The sequence below is a fragment of the Anoplophora glabripennis genome, unplaced genomic scaffold (genome assembly GCF_000390285.2).
Source record: "Anoplophora glabripennis isolate ALB-LARVAE unplaced genomic scaffold, Agla_2.0 scaffold1089, whole genome shotgun sequence".
NCBI classification, from domain to species: Eukaryota; Metazoa; Arthropoda; class Insecta; order Coleoptera; family Cerambycidae; genus Anoplophora; species Anoplophora glabripennis.
In genome coordinates, this window is record NW_019417168.1 from 57,064 (window position 1) to 66,023 (window position 8,960).

The following is an 8,960-nucleotide window of genomic DNA, read 5'->3' on the forward strand; positions in this document are numbered from 1 at the left end:
ACACGTGTTTGGTACAATAGGTACACTAATGTGCTTCTTTTCTTCAAAGTACACAAAAATTGCATTCAGAACTGGTCTTTTAGGCATGATAATATATCAAAAACTGTTACAAAACATAGAAGAAAGAAAGCAGGAAATCACAAAGTTGACATACATGTAACCATAACCAAACTTTTCTTGAATACTTCGCTTATATGAAATTATCTTTAATGCGCATGCTCAGTAACATTGATATAATTTTAATTTGTCAATTACTATAAAAGTCATTATTGTTCTATAAATGAAACTTCTTAAATATTTCTGATATTTTCAGAATATCGCGATATTCAAGGTCAAGAAAACATTTTTTGGCACTTATGCCCAAGGTACATAAGGTCGAAAATCGATCGAGAAATTCCTCATGACAATGTGGACTATAGGGTTGCCTATTATTTGGCGTATGTGACGTCACTACTAAAAAGTTATAACATTAAGGTAATCATACAAATATTTGTAGCAAATCTCACACATAACGGAATTTTAATCAGATATTCGTTTTCCATTCCTTGAATGGCACTGATATAAATTAATTATGCTGTCGCTGGAAATACAAAAACAAGTTTTCTACATGTACGGATCTGTGTTAAGCAATTCCATAAAGTACGCTTTACATAACAGTTCGTAACTCGGTTATTGCGAAAACATATTTTCTAATCCGTAGGCAAATAATTGAGCTCGTTGATTGAGCGTAGAGAGTTCTAAGTGTTTTAAGAACAATAACAGATACGTACATCGAGTTAAAGTGTTTGTTGATTTAATACAATAGGATTAAGTATTAAGTAGAGATTATTCAAATCGGACGAGGTTGTTATTGACTTGATGTCATCCGTTAATTATAGAATAACCTGTTTTATCGTTTTTGAATGTACACTATTGTTCTGCGCGAAAAAAATTTAATTACATTGTACTGATAAAGATACCGAGCAATAGTAAAAATTTTGAAAAAAATTGGAAAATAGAAGTGCTCATACACTCGATGATTTGAAACAAAATAAAAAATATATCGGTAACAATTAGACCTCGGAAACTTTGTGGCAACAATCAATAATCGTAAATAGTATTAATCTATATTATGCTAGCGAGCGACAATACGCGTTGTTGTAGAAAAAATAGGCCAAATACATATATAGTCAAACCGTGTGATGCTCTATGCTCACGATACACAATGCTACTGACTGCCATAAAAATACGTGCCATATAGTCGACCAAGCAAAGCGTCAAACTCACTCGCACACGCACAAACGACAATGAAATGCACGACCAACGTCCCTAAGCAAAAAACCTGCATTGTTCACCGGCACGCCAGCGCCAGGACAAGCATTAGGATGCCACTAGATATGTATCGAATAAATTGATCGATGCGAGTTCCATGTGAAGCGTTTAGTGTAGAAAAATAGTCACTGCCCCTTTTTGTTTCATACTATCATGCAAATACTTACATGCATGTTCTTATAATATAAAGAGGCAAAGGTTGTGTCACTTTTTGTATGAATAAAATTACATAAAATGAGAACCCAACCTACAATAATCCTGTACCACATTGCAACCGCCCTGACATTTCTGAGTAATAATTTGTTCTAAAAGTTTAATTGAATTCATATTGGTGCAAGTAAAAGGAGATATTACTAAAGGAAACAGAACATTTAAATTGATATATGTACAAAATGTATTAGAAAAGCAATGGCAAAGATAAGTGCAGAAGATTGACATGTGTAAATCGCAACACAAAAAACTCAGAACGTCACAAATTATAATCAACACCCTGCACTTCTTAACAAAAAGTAGTTATAAAAACGTTTTTATAGCTTATAAAAACTCATAAAATAAAAAGTTTTTTTTTTCAAAACATCTCAATACAAGCAAGAAAAACCTAGCCCCAGTTAGTGAACTTCACTAAGTTAGTAACAGAATGGTTTAAAAACTTTGATTTCGACTCTTTTTTTTAGTCTCTTGTGAAATAAAAAAATTATAATTTAAATAAGGAAAACAACGTTAAACAAATAACTGTTAGTTAGTATTTATATAAAAATGAAAACTTGCGTTGTGAAACTGAATTTCCTTATAAAAACTAACACAAGGAGGTTCATTTTGTTTGTGAGACATCATTATATTATAAAATTGCTACTGCAGCCGTAGAACAAGCAGTAGAAGAGGTCAGCAATCGTTATCGCTCCTAAACCGTTTTGATTCAAACACGGTTCAAACGATTTCAAATATAAATTAAATTGTTATATACAGGGTGTTAAAAAAAGAGTGTAAAATATTTCAGTAGATAATAGTATGAACCAAAATAAGCAGAAAAGTCTTAATAAACATGGGTCCGCAAAGTAACGGTTGCGGAGATATGGACCACTGTCCGTTTTTCAAACATTTTATTTTATTAGGAATAAACCGACAAAGGAAGCTTTTAACAAACAAAAAACAAAGTTACAGAAGATGTTCAAAGTGCCATCCGTCCATTTCCAACCAGGCACGACATCTTCGTCTCAACGATATTCGAACTCTTTCGAAAACACCCTCCTTGGTTTAAATACCACGACACTTTTGATTAATCCGTAGCTGCAGCTCTTCCAGGCTATTTACAGGAGTACCATACACTAATGTCTTCAAATATCCCCAAACAAAGAAATCTAGAGGGTTCAGATCAGGCGATCTTGGAGGCCATAAAACAGGTCCGGCCCTTCCTACCCATCTATGTGGAAAAGTTTGGTGTAAATGCTCTCTAACGGCCATGGAAAAATGAGCTGGAGCACCATCATGCTGGAACCACATTTGTTGCCTCTGATTCAAAGGAATGTCTTCCAAAAACTCATACAGTGTGTTCTGCAGAAAGTTGAGGTAAGCAGCGCCTGTTAATCGGTTTGGTAAAACAACAGGACCTAGAAACCTGTCACCTACAATACCCATCCAAATGTTTAATGAAAAACGTGCCTGATGTCCAGATTCTATTAGAGCATGAGGATTTTCGTCGGCCCAAATATGCGTATTGTGAAAATTAAACACTCCATTTCTTGTGAACCCGGCCTCATCAGTAAAAAGAATGTTTGCAAGAAAACGAGGGTCTTCAGCATCATGACGTAGAAACCAGCGGCAAAAAACCAAACGTGCTTGATGATCATTTATTGGATTTAAGGCCTGTACTCGTTGCACATGGTATGGATAAAGCAGTTGCTCGTGAAGGATTCTCCAAACAAGAGGACCACTAATTCCTACCTCGGCTGATATTCTCCGCACACTCGTACCTGGATTCTGCTCTACCAGTGCTAGAATTTCTTCTTCTGCTCTAGGAGTGGATACCGACCTTGGTCTTCCGGATAAATGGCACTGTTTGCTCAAGGAACCGGTATCACGCAATCTTTGGTGAATTCTTCCAAACATGCGTTGTGAAGGAATCTGGCGATTTGGATAAGCGTCAACATAAAGACGTCGCGCTTCGGTGGCGTTCCCATTAGCACGACCATACATGAAATGCATGTCTGTTAATTCTGCGTTAGAGTAACCAGCCATAGCGAAAGAAAACTTGTGCACTGAGAACAACTGTCAAATACGTACTGTTTATTTCACTAAACATCAACCAACTATTATAAGAAAATACACAACATTTTTGCAAAATAAAAAAAGGGGCTAAAAAACATAAAACATTCCACATCTCCGCAACCGTTACTTTGCGGACCAATGTTTATTGAGACTTTTCTGCTTATTTTGGTTCATGCTATTACCTCCTTAAATAATTTACACTCTTTTTTTAACACCCTGTATAACACAATTGTCTTATTTTATTGCAGTTTTCGAAAAATTATTGTTTGCATCTTGAAGCGAAATGCTTTTGCGTTCTCAAATGGATAAATAACTTCCATTCTTGAACGCAAAAGTACCATTTCGTGTTCTAGATACAAAAATAACTATTTTCGTGCAACTGTTTGACAAAGCTTCGTATATCACACGTATTTTAAGTATAATTTTTTGGTAATGTATTTTATATACAAATTATGGTCAACAGTTTCACAATTATGTGACGTACATATTCCACGTTTATTTAAGTAACTCTGGGACGCCAAAGGAGTTAATAAAATTAATACAGCGCAAACAAAACAGATTTAACTATAGCTTTCAAAGGGAAACCTGGTAATTTACGTGTCGCGTTATCGAAAACAACAGTTTCGGTAGAAAATCTGATTTTGAAGTACTCGTAAATTGCTCAATTAAAATAATTTTAATGTGACAGATGGATGAAACCGACTGTCAACAATACATCATATGCTACTGTACACATAGAGCAGGGCGGATGAAGCGCGGCGTCGATCTCGGGCGATGAACAGCTGGAAGCTTTATCGGGGCGACTGGCCATATCAATAATTGATAAAGTGCAGTTAAATAATACTTATGTTTTAATATAGTCACATTACTGATTATAGTGTGTCAATATTTTTTTAAGCTCTACATGAAATATTGGTTCACACGTTTCGTGCTCTGGGCTGTAGGCCAACGAATCAAGGTCTGGCGGAATATTTTTCTGGTTATCGTAAAGGATCCTTGTTTTTTATGAAAGTGTGTACGGAAGTGCTTCATTCTTTGATACGGGGTTTATTGTTTTAAAAAAAAAACATGCTCTTTACTACAAATAAATAGCAAAAGCGATATTATTTAAATTTGGTAAGCAGCTTTGAAAGAAATGGGGATAAAATCACATAATAACTACTAGACCAGGCGGAATCTGTTTCAAACCACCCATGTGTGTGGATGTTTTATATAGAATCGCTAATTTTTGCTTTAATGGCTCTAAAATGATGTAACAAAATATAATTTCACTATGCGCGCGCTTCAAAACGTTTGCTAAACTTATTATTAAACAAATAGTGAAAAAATTGGAAAAAATTCCATTTTTTTCTCTTTTTTTCAACACAGTTCAAAATCTATTCATTTTAGAGAAAAATAGAAGAGGGAAAAAAGATTCGTAATTAAATTTTACACATGATACACCTATTTTAAAATAAAAAAATAAAACATAATTATTGCAAATATAGCAAAAACAACCAAAAAAATTGACAAAAATTACAATATTTTTGCGATTTTTTTAAAAGTACTTATATTATAGGTAGGATCTTCATACTTGGCCAAAAAAAAACAAATTAATATAGTTTTTATCCGTACATTGTAATCAATTTGTTTAAACATTCAAAATTTGTTCAAACAATTTTTCGTGAATGTCTTGCTCGGTCCAATAGTTTTAATCCACATTTTATATGGGTTGCACAAGGACGCAAATTTTACAAATTCACTCCCGGAAAGTACTTGAAATGAAAAAGGTATTTATTTAAAAAACAGCCTTTCATACCTCGTAGTTATGCCACAAATGCCGGTCAACTTTGATCGACTATAACTCTGGAACCAATTAACGAATCACCACGTTCTTTTTTAAAAAAGAAGCGTCTTTCCGAGTACTCTAAAAGCATAATTTAAAAAAATAATAATTATAATGAATTTATAAAGTTATTCTATTTGTTTATAAGCGCAAAAATTACGCATATCTTTAAACAGTTACCACGGCTCTCCTAATTAACGGATTTCAGTTTTTCTGGACGCATTTTAAAGTTTGAGTGACCTTTTTTACGTGATAAAATTTTTAAGTATCTAGAAGTCTTAATTTAGGCTCAGTTAAATTTACAAAAATTTCAATTTTTTTTCAAAATCCTGGATTGCAAAATTATTACTCGAAAACCATCGGACCGATTTTAACGAAAATTGGTGTGATGTTTTATTATATCAAAAAGATTTTTTTGGCCACATATGAAGATCCTACCTATAATATAAGTACTTTTAAAAAAATCGCAAAAATATTGTAATTTTTTTCACTTTTTTTGTTGTTTTTGCTATATTTGCAATAATTATGTTGTATATTTTTATTTGAAAATAGGTATATCATGTGTAAAATTTAATTACGAATCTTTTTTCCTCTTCAATTTCTCTCTAAAATTAATTAATTAAAAAAAGAGAAAAAAAATGGAATTTTTTCCAATTTCTTCAATATTTGTTTAATAATAAGTTTAGCACACGTCTTGAAACGAGCGCATAGTGAAATTATGTTTTGTTATATCGTTTTGGAGCCATTAAAGCAAAAATTAGCGATACTATATAAAAGATCTACACCAAAACAGATCCTGCCTGGTCTATACGTATTTTTTTACTGAATTACTTACGTAATTTTTTTTCTTCCATAATAACTAGTGTAAATTTATTTTAAAAATTGTTTATACAAGGTGTCCCAAAATATGTGGGCAATCTTTCGGATTTATACAGGGGACGTAAAAATAACGTGCCCCAGAAAATCAATTTTTTTTAATAACTTTAAAAATACTTTGTGTAATTTAACTATTTTTTAATACGATGGATAACAGATAAGATTCCTTAAGAATTGACCCATGAAAACAATTTGGCTTATTTAAATTGACAGGGACGGACTAGTTGTAGTACAACAATGTCAATTTTTTTACATCCTTTACGATAAAGACGCAAAAATAATATTTTTAGATAGTTTGAACTTTAAAATAAAAAAGGCACTCTTGGTTGATATCGACAAAATGAACTGTTTTCGGGAAAAAACTATTTTTGTTCAATATGATTTTTTTTACATCCGTAAAGAGAAATAATCCGATGAAATTTGCATTCTTTCTGTGCCTATCTAGAAAATATCACTTTTGTTTACACTTGTTTTTCCCTTTGTTTTTTTTGGTGCTATGGTTGTTTTCTGACATTTACCGATTTCCGATTTAAATAAGAATTACAGTACCAATCTGAGTCATTCAGTTAACGATAAGGTGCGTCGAAACTTCCTGATATTTTCCTTATTTGTTTTATTCCTCGGATTTATTTTATTTGCCGTAATGGAATTTACGTTTGCTGAATATGCCGACATGCATTTATTGTATGGACTTGCATCATGTAATGCCTTAGAAGCCAGAAGTCTTTATGAGGAACGATTTCCAAATCCATGAATTCCTGACAGGAAAACTTGAAAGACTGGATCAGCGTTTAAGAGAGACTGGTAAAAATTACAATTTATTTGTTACTTGCATCAGCATACTTTTTGAGTAGGTAATATGTAGAATTAAAATGCTGTAAATAATTTTAGGAACGTTTGCTAAAGCCAGAAATCAAATCAGTCGCGGTGAGGTCACTGAAGAAGATATCCTAAATGCCGTAGAAGCAGATTCTTCAAAAAGTGTCCAGTTTAATTGCCCAAAATTTATGGTTCTTAGAATCCTTAAAAAGCAACAAGCGCATCCGTATTGCATACAGAAAGTCCATGTAGTTCTTCCTGTAGACTTTCCGCGAAGGGTGTAATTTTCAAACTGAAACAATCCAAATTTTATTGGTTCAATTCTCTTTACGGATTAAGCCGGATTTTGTAAAAATTGGAACCATAAACTCCGATAATTTGCACTTATGGGCAGAAGAAAATGCACATGCTTCTATTGTGACGCATCATCAGCGCCAATTTGAACCCATTAACGCATGCAAGGGCAACATTTCATTGAACCATTTGTATTGCCTAGAAGGTTAACTGGGGAACTTTATTTGGAATTTATCCAAGACAACTTGCCAAAACTTTTAGACGACCTACCTTTGGCAATACCACATGGTATGTGGTTCATGCATGATGGGGCACCACCCCATTTTAGTCTGGCAGTTCGGAAACACTTAAACAGGCATTTCGAAAATCTTTGGATAGGAAGAGGAGGACCAGTGGCTTGACCTCCTCGATCCAACAATCTGTAATTCACAGACCTAGGAAACATTAGAATGAGCTCAAGTTGAACCGACATATCCGACAAAATTATGTAATAAAAATCATATTAAACAAAAAATGTTTTCAACATTGGAACTATTTAAAAAATTCTTCTTGAAAATTCATCCGGATCAAAAACAAAAAATATATCTGGTCCAGAAAGGAAAGTGCTCAGTTTCTTGAACAAATTTAAAGAAGCGGAAGAAGTTGATAATATATAGACATATTCGTTTCTCTTTTAGATATGTAGGTGGTAATATTCATAATCCAAAAATAAATGCCCATGTGTATTATGTAAATATTATGTAATTAAAATAATAATAAATTTACTCCAAAAATCACAGAATATGTTATGATATTTATTACCATGTACAAATAAGTATTACGGTACTGATTATGTCATTTTACCAGATACAATTTTATATTTAAAATACCTAATACATAACTGATAATGTTATATCACATAATAACATTGGTTAGAACTTACCAACATTATATTGTATAATTTTACAATGAACGGATATACATCATTTATTTAACTTTGAAAAATATGAACAATTTCATAAATATTTTTTTTTCTCATTTAGACATACCCACTCATGCTACAAATATGCAGATTTAAAAATAGAAAAATGAAGTATTACTGAGGTGCGGCTAACGTTGCGGTAAAAAAATTTGAATAATTTATATGAAATAGAATTTATTAAAAAAAAATTCCAGCTAATCACATCAGATCTACCGCATAATATCAATATGTTTAGAATAACCTAACTTTTGATAAATTGTAAGGTGTGGCCAAAGATGCTAATTTAAGAAATATATTTAAGTAGATAACCAATAACCGAAAACCATTGGTAGCTGTTCTAAGTGACTTCAATTCCGACTGAAAATAAAAGCAATACTGAATTCTGTTGTTGAAGTAACTGCGCATAAGTTTAACTGAACTCTCCGGAAATCCAATGAAACGCAAAATGGATAGTAACAGCTTATGATTAATTTTATCAAATATATATTTTGAATAATTTAAAAGAACTGGTTTTCCCCTTATGTGTAGCCTAATAATTTCATCGACTACGTTATCTAACACCGTTATACAGCTATATATCCAGATTGCTGTTGTGGAAGAATGCAGGGT